Source organism: Rhinolophus sinicus, chromosome 3, assembly GCF_057876585.1.
Source record: "Rhinolophus sinicus isolate RSI-liver-muscle chromosome 3, RSI-T2T, whole genome shotgun sequence".
In the NCBI taxonomy this organism is placed as follows: Eukaryota; Metazoa; Chordata; class Mammalia; order Chiroptera; family Rhinolophidae; genus Rhinolophus; species Rhinolophus sinicus.
This window is the reverse complement of record NC_142503.1, coordinates 182811452-182830065: the sequence shown is the minus strand read 5'-3', so window position 1 is coordinate 182830065 and position 18614 is coordinate 182811452. Positions and strand designations below refer to the sequence as shown.

Below are 18614 nucleotides of genomic sequence, written 5' to 3'. Positions count from 1 at the left end.
CTAATTTATAATTCTACAATTACCCTTTCATTGAGTGAAATTCTCTAGGTTCAACTTGACTCACTTCTGTCTATTCCATGTTTTGTTTCTAATCTGGAATGTACAATTTAAAATTTCAGGGTGGTATTGAGAACATACTCAGTAATTACGGAACACCCAGGGCAATTGTTTAAAGTACATTAGTTTAAAACAAGTACTTGACAATTTCTTCCATTTTATCCAGTGGAAAAACTTGGTCAACAAGCCAACCAACTGTGTGGATGTAACGAATTTAATGCAGTAGTTTATTTGGGACGAGGGATAATTCAATAGGAATTGAGACTTGGTATATTAGGCAGCTACAAATAAAAATAAACGTGGAGCTATTTGGGACTTCACATGATTTTCTATTTTAGTTACAAATCAGACTGGTACTTTCAGCAAAGGACAAGCCTATTGTCTGCAGGATTCAAACGAAGGGTATCATGGCCATGTGAAAAGAAAACTGTACTTAGGGTCTAAAATCTTGTTGCGTGACCAACAGTCATATAGCCTCCCTGTAAGGGTCAGTTTTCAAATTTATAAAATTAGGATAATAATATTTTCTTGAGAGGTTGTGATGAAAAGTAAAAGGTTAATATTTCTAACATCTAAGAAAATGCCAAAACATAGTAATTGCTCAGTCAGTGTGGACTTCCCCTCTCTTCAGCGTAGGAGCATAGAATTTTCAAAGGAATTTAACATGGGAGGCCTATTCTAGTAGAAAATAAGACAACATTGTGCTATATCCGTCTCCATACATTCTTAAATGCTTATTTGTTGTGCCAAACAAATGCATGCTAACTACATAAAAATTTGGAAATAAAGATACACAATAATAATAATAATAATAATAATAATAATAATAATAAGTATATAATTCCCATAATTCCACAGTCTCAGAGATAGCCACAGTAAATATTGTTTTTCACAGGCATCTCACTTACCACTGTATTTCCTTAGCATCCCTCAGAATGCCTTGCACAGAGTAGGTATAGTCAATGTTTGAGAAATTGAACTTTTTCCAAGAAGATATGAAAGTGGTTGGAAATTCTTTGTGGATATTAATTATTGCCTTTGAATGGAATCTAGTAGACTTTCTGGTCTACCTATTATTTTTTCAATCTTCAAGGACAGCTACTTATCCTATTAACTTCTCAAATATCTCTAGGGACAGAGATCACAAGATCTCATTTTACAAAAGAGTAGGTCTAACAGCAGATGTTAATACACTAAATTGTTTTAAAGTTCTATTTTATTATACTTTCATTGCATTTTAAAATTAAAGATGGGTTTTTCTTTTCTTCCCTTTTCTCTTTTAAAGGAGTACAGCCTGGTGGGAAAAGCAAATATAAATGCCAACAGCTGAGTTGTAGCCTCTGCTCATTCATTCATTCATTCATTCATTTTCCTGCCTTGGGATCTAGGTAAGTAGTGCAATTTCTGTCACCTTGTAATAATAGGGGAAAATAATGCTTGTGATGCTTTCCTCTCATGGGGTGATTATGGAAATCTAGTGTGATAATGTACGTGGTGATGGCTCCCATGCTGTAAGTTTTTTGTATTGATACAGTAATAATAGGAAAATTAGTGAACATAACATTAATGACTATTTCTGTTGGGCTATACTTGAAAGGAATGAACAGAATTGGTGTTATTTCTGGTTTTATTTCACAAAGCAGTTCATATCTATGCCATTCATCATTCTAGATGAGTGTAGCATCTAGCGGAGCTATACCTAGGAATGCAAAAGTTTCCAGCTCCCTGGAACTCGTGTGGAGTATCGTGTCATCTCTTTACTAAGTTCCAGTCTAGAGATTCAGAAAGCAGCATTAGAAAAAAAGAAAAGGAGGATATTATATTTTCTATCCCTCATCTTTCCCAGGAATGTTCATTTATATCACCATTTTACCTCAGTTTCTCTACTTAGTTACCACATGATGAGAAGAATAACTGTTATCCAAAATATTAAATGGGATACTTAGCATTTGGAAAATAAATAATATTAACCCCTAAATGTCATAATTATATAATATAATCATGTTCGTTCCCTTTTCTTCCTCATCACAACACCAAAATGTTTACTTCACAGATATGAATGTTTGATAACTTAAAATAACATGAAAAATGTATTACATTTATTTCACCTAGAAATAGTGTAAAAATCCACGCTGTTAGCTACATGGATTAAGAAGCTAAGTGCTGTATTTTCAGAAAAGATGTTTTATTGGAAATGTGTTTGCTTTGCGTAATGCACAGACATAAGCTACAATTGGGTTAATGACTTAAATGTGAAACTAAAGCCACAGAGGGGATAGGATAAAGCACAGGAGGGTAATTTAATGATCTTGAGTTGGAAAAAGCTTTTCTTCCCGTGATAGCAACTTAGAGGTCATAAAAGAAAAATATGTCACATTTGATTACACTAAAATTTATGACCTCTGTTTGGGGAAAAAAGTAACCATAAAACAAAAGGTAAACTGTGGAAATGTATTTATAATTCAGAAGCAAAGTCTAATATCTTTAAGGAGCTTTGTGAAGAGCTTCTACAAATCAGTCAGAAAAGATAAACAACTTAGTAGAGTAAGTAAAGGTCGGAAAGGGCAAATGTTTAGGTGACTCACTCTTTCCACTTGAAAAGCTTATGTTGGTAGTCTTGAGTGCAAGTGCTGAAACAGAGATATTAAACCATCTTTCTATGCAAATAGGACGACAGTGGGCCTATACCGAGGCATTGTGATTGGCTCTGTTCGGAATGAGTTTTCTTGACTGGCTGCGTCTTTACCCATATACGTTTCCTGGGGAAAAAATATCGTTTAAAAATTCTAATTTTTAAAATGGTGATCTTTCTGCTTATTTTGTCTTCTTACCTTTAACCCTTTCTTGATGGCATAGTTCATCATTAAGAACATTGATGATTGTGCTTTGCAATAACACAGTGCAGTGAAGTTAGGAAGGGCTGTTTATCCCTATGCTAGTAGGTTGAAATTGCTATGCATTTTGAATTCTCAGCGAAATATTAATGCTAGCAACAAAAGACAATCAAATAAATCACAGTTACCCTTGAACATCCTCTAGGAAACTTCCACTCTGATCAATGTATAATCAATCTCTCAGTAATTCCAGAATAGCCTATTTTTCTTTGGCATTAGAAAGGATTGCTCTTTCTTTGATTGAGTCTCACATAAGGGCGTTGGTTCAAAATGTGGTACCAGGGTCTATAAAAATAATCTGTATTTAACCTTTTGGGCACTTGTTTGTGTTTATAGCTTATGTGATTGTGCTGGTTACATTTTCATACTTACCCTATGAAATATACCCATTTTACAAGTGAGGAAATGGAGGCTATGAATGATTAAATCCCAACTACTACCAACTAATACATAGGAGCTAAAATATGGAAGAGCCTGTATTAATTACCAGCTAATACATGGGAGCTAATATATGGAAGAGGCTGTGATTTTTATTTAGATTAATCCTAAGCTATACCAACTTTCTTACCATAGTATGTAAAATAAAAGTAAAAAGTGTTTTGAGAGAGTCCAATAAACTATTCACTGAATAGAATCTGGAAGCTTTCGGGCTGAGCTTTGGGAGTAAATGTGTAGTAGCTATTTAGAGGTACGAGTGTCTTCTGCTTCTCACCAGCATTCTGCCTAGGTGAGGTATTACTCTGCGTATCTGTAGAGGTGATAACTACAGTATGAGGTGCCATAGTTTATAAAGATGTGTTTTCAGTCATGTATGCAGCTTGCCACCCTGTGTTATATAAACCATATTGTGGTTGAGCAATGAATTAAAATAATTTCATCCTCTCCTGGGTATTTCTCTTTCACACCTCTTCACTGGCATTTTCCTCATGAATCATTCATTCATTGTGCCTCAGAGTTGGGTAATAGAGTTGAGCATATCCGGGATGGAGGCTTTCCTGGGAGGGATGTCTGTAATCAGCTGATGGACTGAATACAGTTGATTATGCGTGATGTAACTCCTACCATATACACCCCACAGAAAACCTGAGCAAGGAAAACAAACACACCACAGCATGTTTGCTATTTTTTCATGATTATATGGTTCTTGGCTTCAATACTCTGGACTCAGACATGGTGATGTTAATAGCAAAAGTTAAGGTGAGGCTCTGCGAAGAATGAAATTTTACAGCAACCTCTCTTGTCATGATTGTGATCAAATTACTTCATGTTCCTCTGTTCTTTCTAAGAAGAGATTAGCTAGGGAATCATTTCCCAAACCGTACCTTGAACAATTAGTCAAATACTTGCCCAAATGTTTTAGATTTTCGTGACATTTAAACTTTTTCCTGTTCTCTTTTCATTGTTTTCAGTGGGAATCCCTTGCATTATTCTTAGGATGAGTCTCTTTCATTTCTTTTCAGCCATGATTTCCAGTCCCCTCCTCTCTCCACCTCTTCAGTCTCCTGCCGTCCCCTTATCTCCTCTCCCCCCTCATCACATAGCTGCTCCACAGGAAGAACCAGCTTAAACACATTTGTTAAATTATACATTTTATCTGCTTCAAAGAGTCAATTTTACTCTTTTTTCTTAAGCTTATGTTGCCATAGAACTTCCTCAATTTTTTAATGTATGCGCTGCCAAAATTACTCCAACTTTTTTAACTTTTTAGTTTGAAATTACCCTAATTTCTTTGTTTTGTAAAATCCTGTGGAATGGCACCTCCTTCTCCCCACTCTCCACCTTCCCTTCATGCCTGAGAGAATGCTGCTGGGGGTCACACTTTGGAAACTTTGGCTACAACCCCTCACAAACTGGGTGACTGGGCTCTTGCATAACTTCTCTAGATCTTAATTTCTTATCTACAAAATGAAGATGGTAACGATAGTACCTCATGGAGTCGATGCGAGAATTAAAGGATATGATGCATGTAAAGTGCTTGGCATATTGTGTATGTTAAAGAAATGTTAACTATTGTTATGATTGTCATTGCGTCATTTCTCAGTTCTTTTGTATTTGAAACACAATCTGTACTTTGTATTCATATTCACCTGGAAATATATGTCATGTATGTTATTTTGTCCTGGTTTCGGTTTTCCCACCATTCTGATTGTTCTTTACTAACATCATTCTCTTCTAGCTACTACCTAATTTTTCTCCTTTTATTGCCATGTGGCTTGAAGGAATATTCTATACTATCAAGTTTGGTTTCAAAATTTTAGAAACCCTCAACTCTGAAAAGATGGTGGTGCCCCCAATACCTACCTGTCTACAAATCAAAATAAAATAGTGAATTTTGAAATGACACAAAATCCTGTAATAATTACTTCTGGTTTACAGATGAGAAAGATGAGCTTTAACTGATGAAATTAAAGTAGGTTTTTCATTTTATGAATATAAAATTCTGAGTCATTTCACTGAATCTGAACTTTTTGCTTCTTTAGAGGGGCAACTGTTGAGTTGTTGTTAATCTCTGTATTAAATAATTCAGCCTTGTAAGCCAGTTGCAATTTCTTTAAGACACATATATACATGCATACTACTATATGCACATATGTGCATACTACTATATGTGTATATATATATATATATATATATATATATATATATATATATATATACACACGTACACACATTTAAAACATATATATACATATATTATATATATATATATATTCATGATATTGTTCAAAGTACATAAAGTCTGGAGAGAAATGATAAAGACATAAAGATAGCAGGTTTCTGCACAGGTTTCTCAAAATTTATGAGTCTCCTTTCTTCATCTGTGCAAATGGGGTCATAACAATATTTGCTTCTCAGGGTTGCTATGAAGATTAGGAAAGATTATGCAGGTAATACCACTTGAGAAGTTATTAAGCACCACATAACTTAAGTGAATTAAATTTAAATGTGTCATACTTCTTTGTCTCATTGAATCATTTAGATGTGAGATCAAGGTCAATACTGGATAATTCTTACCTACCTATTCCCAGCTGTTCAGCAACACATTCCAGCATGCTTAGTGAGCACAGTATCTTTCCCACCAAACTCTCAGTACCAAGATGAAAGTTTTATTTCATGACAAAGGAAAGGCCAAGGGGCAGACATGAAAAGTAATTTCCACTTTCTAGACTTGTTGGGAAGTTTAAATACAATTATTTGTAAAGTATTCACTATACCACCAAGTGCATAGGGAATGCTAAATAAATGGGAATGTGCTAGATTGGTATTGATAATGTGTTTGGAATGGAAGCAGGATCCATTCTGATTTTTGGTCAAATTCAGACCTGAGGTTCAAAATTTAAAGAAAGTGAGGGGCAGAGTTAGATTGAAGTGAGGACAGCCAGAATTAACATGGAGACAGGTACAATATATGTAGAGAGAATAGCACCAATTCACATCATTTTCATAAAGAGTGATTTTGTATAGCGAAGCTTAGTTTAAAAAATACTATAATTTTCTCATTGCTTCCTATGGATATAAATTAGAAGGCCTTTATTTTCCTGAGTGTCATGGAGTTTAGGGTGCAATTTTGGGGGTAGCACCTGTGGATGGAAAAGGGGCACATGTTAAACCTGATAATCTCAGGAGACTGAAAACAACCACATAAGATGGCATGAACATAAAAATTCCTAACTAAGGTGGGCCATGGCGGGAAGTCATATCTTTAGCCTGAAGCTTCCTTGATAAGGTCAATCTTTACCTAAGTGAGCCTGCCTATTGTCTTTTTGCACCTGAAGTAATATCCTTGGAATATCAGTAATCCTATTTTCTGGGCCAGAGCATGAAACTACAGAATCCAACCTTGTTATTCTTTTCCCCTGATTACCATCTCTATGTGAAGTATTAACTGTCCTGTACCCACCCATGTAGAAGAAGTACCGGTCTCGCCAATATATTTTTATCCAATCCCAGAGATTTCCCCTGCTTTGCTTTCTCTCACCTCCTTAATCTACCACCAGTGGATTTCTTGTGAAACCCTCCTCCTTCAAACCACCATTTTGTGGACCATTTTCGCAGTTTGTTGAGATTTTGCTTCCTGGCAATTGTTATCAGTTTGGCTCAAATAAACTCAAAAGCTTTCTCTTAGGCTGGATGTTTTTTCATTGACACACATAAGGCAGAGCTGAAATTTTCAGCATTCTAAAGGGGAAAGGTATTTGGAGATCTTGAGAAAACTGGGGAAGGAAGAGAAAAGAGTCAACAAGTTTAGGCAGCATGTAGTGAAAGAGGAGAGGAAGAGAAATCCTGGTAGTGATTTAGAAAAGAAAATAAATATCTAATGGAAGCCTTCAAAGGTTTTGGAGGGATGTGTACTTTAAATCTCTTCTTCAATCTTTGCTACAAAATCTTCAGTAAAATCTACACTGCTCATGAATGCTTTGATGTAGATGAATTCCTTAGAAGAGCAATGAGACACAGAAGTACCACTGACACAGAGCTAGCACAGAGCTGATGCCTGTGAGAACATTTAAGTCACTATGCCTTTCCCATCCTCTTTTCCTCCGACAGCCATTGCTCTCAGAGGCTTCTATTCTGCAGAACAGGCTTCCGCATTCGTAGCTTTGATGTCACCTTCAAGTTAGGCTCTGGTCTCTAGAACCCACAACTCTACTTTACCTTTCCCTTGAACATGCATACTACTTTGATGTGAGGCTTTAAATGTATAGTTTAAGGAACAAGGAGGCAAGATCATAGAGATGGCTGTAGTGCTAGTCGCAATAATTGCTACTGGCTGTGGAGAAAATCATGGTATAATGAAAAGATCCATGTAAGTTTTGAGTTAGATCCACTTCAACTTGAATTAAGGTTCTGTCACTGTTGACAGTGTGACTTCAATCAACTTCTATAACTTCTCTAAAACTTAGGTGTTCTCATCCATAAACCCTTTCCTTGTGGAATCGTCAAAGATCCACAAAGACAGGTAACAGTGGTGGAGGGCAACAAGTTGAAAGTGCCCAGTAAAAATCAGCACTGCTTGTTAAAGCTAAAGATACTTTTTTTCATGATTTTAAAGAAGTAATATTCCTCCTGGCTAAATATTTTATAGAACACAGTTAGTTCTACAATAAACCAAAAGACAGATGCACTTTGATAAGTGTTTATTTATTCTCTTTTATAAGAAAATAATTACAATAATCAATGAAATGTTCAGGTATTCTAATTTTTATTTTAATTGTGAATAAGATTCAGATATACATAGTAGTAGTTAGTATTGACAGCCTATGTATGAAACACAGTTTTTAAAAATTATCATTATTAAACTACCAAGAGCATAAACAACTTGCTAGCTTCTTTCAGCATAATTTTTTAGATATTAGTAAATTGAACATTTCCAATACCAATTATATACATTACAAAATAGCAACAGTGATATACTACATTCCCAAATATACTCATAAGATTTTTATTATTCAATTAGCATATCAACTTAATTTACAGTTCAAATACTAAAGGGAGGACTACTGAACCGTTTATTAGACAAAGACAATGAAATTATTCTTTCTCCTTAGTCAGCTTCAAATTTCTAGTGCATCTGGAGCTAGGAAATGCCAACGAATTTGAAAAGGAAATAATCACAATCTCTTTGCCAATATTTTCTGTCTTAATAAAACTAAGGATTATGGCTAACATTTTTTATTTAGCTGTTTCTGGGCAAAATTTTACCTTCTATAAATATTGCTTACATAACAAACATAGTGGTGTTTGATATATAATGGATAATAATGGCTGTTTTGTAGAGATGTCTTTATTGAAGAAAATGGTTGTTCCAATATTTAAACATTTATGGAATAACTAAGGAGGTTACAAGGCAAGTTAACTTTCAAGTTTCTCAATTCATGATACTTGTTCAGCTTTAAAGTTTCTGTTTCTATTAAACGGAACAAATAAAGGCTGTACATAAGTAGAGACCCCCCTGAACAACCAATATACAACCATTTAGTAAGTCAAGGAGAAATTAGAAGGCTTACACAAGAAAGAATTTTTTTCCCAAATAGAATTTTAAAACTACTTTAACTGGGACCAAGTGATAATTAATAGAATCCTTTACTAAGAGTAGATGACCTGACCTGTACTTAACAAGCATACTTATTCACCTTCAAAGCCAAGGGAAAATACTTCTGCAAGTAGGTCAAAGGGAGAAGTGGTTTTTCTTAGACGTTTGTATGATCTATCATTGCTTGACTTTTATACTGTGGAATAAGATACCACAACAGATATCATGTGATTTCTTTACATTTCAAAGGTACACATAAAAGACTTTTTGTCATTCTGCAGAGTTGAGAAATTGTATGATTCCTTTACAGTTGATTCCAGGGCTTTTCTAAGACCTTTAATGAAAACAGGTTTTCAGATTTTTTTTCAGATCTTACCTCAAGCAATTTTTGATGTATTAAAATTTGAATTAGCACAAACACTATCAAATTTTTTATCAAATAAGCAAAATCTTTGTTATAACATTTTTTGGAAATTACTTTTATAATTTTGGTTTGTCATGTATATACTTTTATATTCATATGACTTAATGTTGTTATAGTGAAATATAACCATCCCAAGAATTAAGCTGTAATGTGCTACTTGACTTTGTAGGAGAGGACATTTTTTCCCTCTACCCTTTTAGGTTCTTTGGCTGGTCTAATAATCAAATTGACATAAGACACATTAAGAGGAGAAAAACAAGTTTAATTACATACCTATGGGGGCCTCACAAAGGCAGTGAGACCCAAGGATCTGTGCTAAGGAATGAGATAGGGGCCTGGGCCTTGAGAGAGAAGGGGGGTAATTTATAGGATGATAAGAAGAGCAGATGTTTAATAATTAGATGTTTGTCCTGGCATGCAGATAGATCATTCAGATAAAAAGTCTTCTCTATTGCTGGGCCAGGCCCTTTATCTAATTCTTTTAGGTAATTAAGGGAGAGGTAACACTTTTTATTGCGATTGTTGGGTCTTGATTGCCTTCAGTTCAAAATAATCCCACATGCTAAAGGGCACATTTTGGGGAGGCTTGTCCTAAACCCCTTCAACATAAAATTCTGTAGACATTAAATTGAACATTTCTGAATTAAAAGTTTTAAATTTTCTTTTTGTGTATTGGGGCCAATATATTTTTAAATATTTTTAATACTTTTGTAGTCCCTAAGTCTTGTACCCAAATATAATTTTTTTTTTTAAATCCGAGGTTATTTCCTTCTATTCCTTCTATATTTCACAATTGATTGCTTTCTATCTAACATGTGTTTGTTATTGCTGACAACTAACTGCTTTTAAAGTGCAACCATATTTTAAACTTTTCATCAAATTTGCAATTATTGGCCATTTAATGCATAATTAATTATGATAGCTCATACCTAATGAAAAGTATTAAAAAGTTAACCTCCTAGAGATTCAGTACAATCCTTATAAATATCCCAGCTGTCTTTTTTGGTTAAATTGACAAGCTGATCCTAGAATTCATATGGAAATGCAAGAGGACTAAACAACCAATCTTGAAAAAGAAGAACAAAGTGGGAAGACTCACACTTCCTAATTTCAAAACCTATTGCAAAGCTACAGTAATCAAGACAATGTGGTACTGGCATGAGGATAAACATATAAATCAATGGGATAGAATTAAGAATCAGCAAATAAACCCTAGCATTTTTATTCAATTGCTTTTTGACAAAGGGATCAATTCAATAGAGGAAAGAAGAGTATTTTCAACAAATGATGTTGGGAAAACTGGATATTCATATGCATAATAATGGATTCGGACGGCTACCTAACATTATAGACAACAATGGACTAAAGCAGATTGTAGTCTTAATGTAAGACTTAAAACTAAAAAGCTTTCAGAAGAAAACCAGAGTAAATCTCTGTGACTTTGGGTTAGGCAATGGTTCCTATGGAATGCTATCAAAAACATAAGTAATGAAAGAGAAGATTGATAAGTTTTAGTTCATGAAAATTAAAGACTTTTGTGCTTTAAAAGAGACAATCAAGAAAGTGAAAAGACAACTCACAGAATGACGGAAAATATTTGCAAATCATATACCTGATAAGGTACTTGAATCCAGAAGATATAAAGTACTCTTACAACTCAATAAGACAATCAACCTAATTGAAAAATGGACAAGGGATTTGAACAGTTTTCCAAAAAAGATATAGGAATATCAAATAAGCACATGAAAAAAAAATGCTCAACATTATTAGTCATTAGGGAAATGCAAATCAAAACCACAATGAGATATTACTTTATATCCACTGAATGGCTATAATAAAAAGGAGAGACATTAATAATTGTTAGCGAAGATGTGAGAAATGGGAACTCTCATACATTGGTGTGATTGTACATGTTACATACAGCTACTCACAAAAACAGTTTAGCAGTTCCTCAAAAGGTTGAGCGTAGAGGTACCACATGACACAGTAATTCCACTCCTAGATATCTACCCAAGAGAGATGAAAACATATTTTCACACAGAAATGTGTAAACAAATATTCATAGCAACATTATTCATAATCACAAAGAAAAGTGGAAACAGCTCAAATACCTACAAATTAATGAATGAAAAAACTAAATGTAATATAGCCATACAATGGAATATTATTTTAATATCATTTCTAAAAAGTAATGAAGTACTGCTGCATGCTACATCGATGAACCTCAAAAACAACATGCTAAGTAAAAGATGCTAGTGACCAAAGATCACATATTATATGATTCCATTTATATGAAATGCTCAGAATAAGTTAATCTTCAAAAACAAAATATGTTAGTAGTTGGCTAGGGATGGGAGAAGGGATAAAGATTAAGGAATAGGAAATGACTGCTAATGGGTGTTAAATTTCTTTATGGAGTGAAGAAAATGTTCTAAAAAAAGATAATGGTGGTGATTGTAGAATTCTGTTAATATACTAAAATCCGTTGATTTGTATACTTTCAACAAGTGAACTTTATGGTATGTAAATTATTTATCAATAAAGCTGTTAAAAAAAGGTAACCTCTAAAATGCAATAAACTAAGTGATGTATAAGAGTTTCTCATGATAATTTTTTATAATAATTTTAGTAATTATTATAATAGTAATTTTATAATAATTTTCTGTTCTTCATGTTTTCTCCAGAAATAATCTGTATATATTTAATTTCATGATTTCCATCTGTTTCTATATTTATTTTTACCTCTACCTCTTCTTATTTTCATCTCTATTTGTATGTCTCTCTATACAATTCAGCCTATAAAATTTAAACACTGTAGTGAGATATGTCTTAAAATCTGGGTAATATAGCTATCTATGTCATCCCCTGTTTTAATAAATGTCAGTTTCGATTATTTCAGTTTAATGTGCACTAAACTAATAAAACCACTTTCATGTTTATACTTAATATCAGCAGACATACTTGGCAATTATAGATCATAGTTCATACTGAATAGCCTCAGATGAATTATTGCTTTCTCAATCTTGACATTTCTTATTAAAGTATAAGAAAATTCAGATTTATTTAGGAGACAGAATGAAAGACATTAGAATTATTTCACCTGGGGAAAGAAAGCTCATGGAGAAACTTATAGTATTTGAAGAATAGTGGCCAGTTAGTCTCTGTCTACTCCGAGAAATAGTCTGAAAGACCATCAAGAATAATTTTTTGAATGTCTAAGGGAGAAATTCCTAAGAGCAAGGATTTCGAACACTGAAATGACTTAGCAAATGTAAGCCTATTTTTTTCTTTTTTTCTCTGTTTAGGAATAAAGCAATCCATGGGAGTCATTGTAAGCATAATGGCAGAAGTCCCTAAATGAACTAATCAGGCACTTCCCCTCCACCCCGCCCCAGTAAATTTTTTTCGATTGGGAAAGTTCAGTATGGACTAAATATTTAAATTACTTTTGATGTTTTTCACATCCGTGTTTCATGATCAAGAACAACTTCTAGTGAAATGGATCAGTGAATTAACCACCTAGCTTTAGACGAAAATGAGGAAGTTGATAGGGGTGTTCTTTGGTATTCTTTCTTTTCCTTCTTCTTTCATGAATGATATCTCTTCCTGGTAGGCAGCATGGTGTAGTAGAAAAACATTAGACCTGAAAATGAAACCCAGTTTCCCACCTACAAGTTGTTCATCTGGTCCCAGTTGCTGAACCTGTCTGAGTCTCTGTTTCTTCATATTCAAGAGGCAGGTTATCAGTCCTGCTGTATGGAGCTGGTAGGAGGGTTGAAAGACACAATGTCACAATGCACTAGAAACAGAAAAATGTTTCCTTTCCCTGCCTTTTAAGATCTCTCCTGCCACAAAAGAAAGCAGTACATTTAAATCATCCTAAAATGTTATCATCTTAATAAGTTACTCTTTTTCAGGAATATTTGAGTTTAGAAATAGCCTGTGTAGAGTTTTAAATACCATGTCAGAGGTGAGGAAGGGAGACATCTGAGGGCATTTTAAGTTCCCCTAAATAATATTATAGAGGTAATCATGTACATCATTTACACATGATTCTAGCCAACTTGCTCATGGCATTACACAAGTTATCAGCTGGTTGGCAAAGGATGCTTGGCTTAATGGCTTTGATGTAATGACCATTTATATGGCATTTTTAAATCATGACAAACAATGAAATATTATTCAGCCTTTAAAAGAAATAAAATTCTGATATATGTTCTAACATGGACAAACCTTGAGACATTATGCTAAGTGAAATAAGTCAGACACAAAAGGACAAACATGTTATGATTCCACTTATATAAGATACCGAGCCTAGTCAAATTCATAGAGACAGAAGAATAGTAGTTTCCAGGGGCTGGAGGAAATAGAGGGTGGGGAGTTATTGTTTAATGGGCATAGAGTTTCAGTTTAGAAAGATGAAAAAGTCCTAGAGATAGATAGTGGTGACGGTTGCGTAACAATGTGAATATACTTACTGCCACCAAACTGTACACTTAAGAAAGGTTAAAATGTTAAAATTTATGTCATATATATACCACAATATCTAAGATACAAAATAAATGATACAATGTAAACACTGAAAAGTATACAGCTTCAAAAGAATGAAAAGATACACCACAGACTGGGAGAAAATATTTGTGAAAGATATATTTGATAAAGGGCTGTTATCCAAAATATATAAAGAATTCATAAAACTCAACAGTAAGAAAAATAAACAATTCAATTAAAATATGGACCAAACACGTTAAAAGACATCTCATCAAAAAAAACATACCGATGACAAATAGCATATGAAAAGATACTCCACATTGTATGTCACTAGGCACATGCAAATTAAAACAAAAATGAGATATTACTACACACCTATTAGAAACATAAAAATCCAGAACTCTGACACCAAATGCTGGCAAGACTGGAAGCAACAAAAGCTCTCATTCATTGCTGGTGCATATTTAAAATGGCATTGTCCCTACAAAAGACAATGTGACCATTTCTTACAAAACAAAACATACCTTTACCATGTGATCCAGCAATCAGACTCCTTGGTATTTACTCAAAAGAGCTGAAAACTTAAGTCCACACAAAAAACTTGCACATGAGTATTTATAGCAGCTTTAATTATAATTGCCAAAACTTGGAAGCAACCAAGATGGCCTTCAGTAGGTCAATGGATAAATTGTAGCATTTTCAGATAATGGAATATTATTCATCACTAAACAGAAATGAGCTATCATGCCATGAAAAGACATGGAGTAACCTTAAACGCATACTGTCTGAGAGAAGCCAATCTGAAAAGACTGCATACTGTATGATTCTAACTATATGACATTCTGGAAAAGGAAATACTATGGAGAGAATAAAAAGATCAGTGGTTGCCAAGGGTTGGGAAGAGGGAGGGATGAATAGGTGAAGCACAGAGGATTTTCAGGGTAGTGAAACTATTTTGTATGATATTGTAATAGTGGACACTTGTCATGATATGTTTGTCAAAACCCATAGAATGTACCAAGAGTGAACTCTAGTGTACCACACTGATGAGGCATGCTGATAATGGGGAGGCCATACCTCTGTACTCTCACGGGTTGTATGGGAAATCTCTGTATCTCCCCCTCAATTTTTCTGGGAAGGTAAAACTGCTCTAAAAAATGTCTATTTTTAAAACTTGCATAAGTCATAATTATGTAGCGTGATGGATTTTCATGAACTTGAACTCATTTTTGTAACCATCACCAGATCAAGAAATAGAACATTACTTGCATACCAGAAACTCCCCACGCAACTCCTGGCAACACTACCCACCTGCTGTGAGTAACCACTCTCCTGACTTCTAAGAACACAGATTAGATTTTCCTGGTTTTCTACTGGATACACGTGGAATAACAGAGCATATACTCTCGTATGTGGCTTCTTTCACTAACCCGTTTTATTTGTAAGAGTCAGCCATGTTGCCTGTAGTTTCAGATTGTTCATTCTCATTTTTGTGTAGTATTTTACTGTGTGAATATCTTGTAATTTACTTATCCACTCCACTATTGACTGATATTTGAGGAGTACCCTGTTCTGGGCAATAATAAAATGTGCTTCTGTGACTAGTATAGTGTATTTTTTGTGAACATATGGATAGATTTATGTAGACTATATACCTGGGAGTAAAATGGCCAAGCCATAGGGTATGCATCTATTCAGCTTTAATAGGTACTGTGGAGCAGTTTTCCAAAATGGTTGTTCCAGTTTACACACCACCAGCAGCGCATGTAAGTTCTGATTGCTCGGCATCCTCACTAACCTCACCGATTTTGTTATTTTTATGTTAGCTGTTCTGGTGTGTAAGTGTAGCCATATCAACTCATATTGTTTCTGAAATGGCTTCTCAATCGCCTCTATCAAACATATCTAGATGTATCTGATTTTGGTTAGGTTGATGCTCAAATTTTTGTTTTAAAAATGCCACAGCTTTCTTTATTCTTTTACCTTATATCTAAATATTTATTTTATATCTTTACTCATAAATAAAACAGTGGATATTTGGTCTGGGTTCCACTTTTGTTTTACTGGCAAACACTTCAAAAGACACTGGTATTATCAAGATTCCAATGTCCTGGTATGAATAAATTACATAACAGTTGTCTCTGCAGAATTAGAATCTAGCTTAATGCTTTTGAGATATTTTTGACAACTGTCTTGCTAATGTAAGTAATGTGACAGCCTGTTTGTGTGGAGAAGGAAAATACAAACATTTGAGATCTCAGGTGGGTAAAATTACTGATATTAACTAATAAAAATTAATTATTTATCTAGTAGTATCCAGGATGTATAGAAAAATTGGGCCCTGCCAACTAGAAGCTAAAGAGGAAGTACATTAAATCTTACCAATTCAGATTAATGAGAGACAGTCATGTAAGTGTTAAATTTGAGTTCTATAAAAAAATTGTTTTATATCTTTCAAGTATATACTACATAATTGGTCACTACAGTGTTTATCAGAGGTCATTCAGGAATCTGCTAAATTTATAAAAAGTGAATAAATAAACATAATTCATAATTAATTGTTTAAGGATTGATAGAAATAGGTACTCAATTTTTTTCCAGTCAGTTAAACATAAACTTTGCAGTACCATGTATATTAGCAATTTAATATACCATTTCGTCTTTGTTTTAGCCTTTCTCTGATCTATCACAAATTCAAAGTGAGTAGATTATGAATTAACTAATTAAGTGTTTTGTAACACTTTAATCTCAAGGATTCCCAGAATTAAAATTACATGCTTCCAAACAGAACAATTATTTTCATATCAATTTATTTATATAGGTTGGTAGCATGTGCATACAAGTTTCTACAACTCAATTAACCATCATTATGTGTTGCTATAACTGCCAAACAGAATTATACTATTAATAATATATTTCTAGATACTCCAAAATGTTACAAAATCCATTAACAAGTCTGTCAGTCTTGTTTGTGTATTAGCTATCGTTTAAGGAATAAGCACTTTAAAGATGGAAGATGCATTTCCATGTTCACACTAAAATTAAACCCCAGGGCCATACCACTCTTGGATGGCTAAATCTCTCTGATTTTGAAACAAGATCCATCATGAGTCTCCTTATTTAGCTATCCTTGAAGGGCAAAAAAAAGATGCCCTTTAGGTATTTAATTAGATGAATTCATTCCTATCCTAGTGTTATTGGGGGGGTTACCAAAGGAATATAATACTAGTTGATACTTCAAAAGGCTGTGTGCCAGCTGAAAAATTATATATAGTTTTCAAATGAACAATTAGTGATCCAACATTTGCTGCCATTCCATTTACCATAGAACTGCCAGAAGTGTTCATCAGTTGCTATGTTCGTAGATGATACACGGAAGTCAGAAAATTAATAGAGAATTAAACAAAAAATAAAAAGAGTGTCTCTTAGAATCATGTTAGGAAGAGGAATGGAGTTTCCAAAGAATCACAGTAAAGAATAACAAACATGACCTGTTATAGTTAATGTCATTCCATATATCATTTATTGGCTTACATTAGACTTGGATAGTACCAATTCTTATTCAGGCAGACGTGGCATGCTAGCATATAATCTTCACAGAGACAGGGAATTTTGTCTATTTTAGTCACTGCTATATCCCCAGAGCCTAAAATAATGTCAGACATATGGTAGGTCCCAGTAAAATTTGTTGAATGAATGAATGATAAATGGCAATTTGAGCTTCAGGTAAATTGTAGCAACATAAAAAATTAGAATTAAAATAGTAATTTAAAGCCAGTTCTCTAGATATCATTTATTTTCCTTAAAACTTCCAGATAATCACAGAAGGCAAACTTCATGAACTCCTCTCTTCTTTTTTAACCTAGTCCTCAAGCTGAGAGCCTACTTGTCCCATGTCCTTTATGACCAAACTCTTTGGAAGAGCAAACTGTCTCTACCCCCTCCTCCCACGCAGTCTGGCTTCTCCCCTCCCATTTTCCTGGATCTCACTAATGTCACAAGGTCTCCCAATTATAAAACCTGATGATCTCTTCCTAATCTTTCTTGCTCTCTCTTTCTCTCTCGTGCAGCATTGGGCCTCTTCGCCTGCTCCTTTTTGTGAAGCTCCATTCTTGGCTTCTGTTTCTCCTTTTCTCCTGGTTTTCCTCCTAAATTATTGCTTATGTATAGGCTCCCTATCTGACTTCGTGCTGTTTATTGTTGCAGGGAGAATTGGTCATCCTCAGCCCCACTTCTCTTCTTGGTATATATCTTTCCTTCTGTGACCCCCTTCATTCCCTCTACTACAACCCTCCTCTCCATGCTGCAGACTTTCTCATCTATATCACCAACTCTGACCTCCCCCTTTAGTCCCACACCATTATGCCAAAAAGCTTTCTAAATTTCTCTGCCTCTATGTTCCTTAGATTGAATATATTCAAATTCAGTCTATTCAATATTTAAATCAATGTCAGTTCTTAAAATTCGTGCTATCTCTTGTCTTCCCTATTTACTATCTTCTCAGATACTTACGCAAGAAGAGTAATGTTTATTCATCACTTCCCATTTCTCCCCCACATCCAGCCAGCTACTGAATCCTATCAATTCTAAAAGTTGATTTTCATTATCCACAGTAGTTATGTTCTGTAAAGTCACTTTGAGCAATGAATTAGTGAATACTGAATCACTGCTCCCGAGGGAAAATACAGAGTTAGGATCCTGGGAGCCTCTAGTC

At 34.3% G+C, this 18614-nt stretch overlaps 1 long non-coding RNA gene across 1 annotated transcript in view; it reads left to right on the top strand.

Annotated features, from left to right (window-relative positions):
- LOC148758706 (uncharacterized) overlaps positions 1–1445 on the top strand; it is a 135326-nt gene extending 133881 nt beyond the window's left edge. The window contains exon 3 of the long non-coding RNA XR_016020573.1: positions 1343–1445. This is a non-coding gene — a long non-coding RNA (uncharacterized LOC148758706). The remainder of the gene's footprint in view (positions 1–1342) is intronic.
- The last annotated feature ends 17169 nt before the right edge of the window (positions 1446–18614 follow it).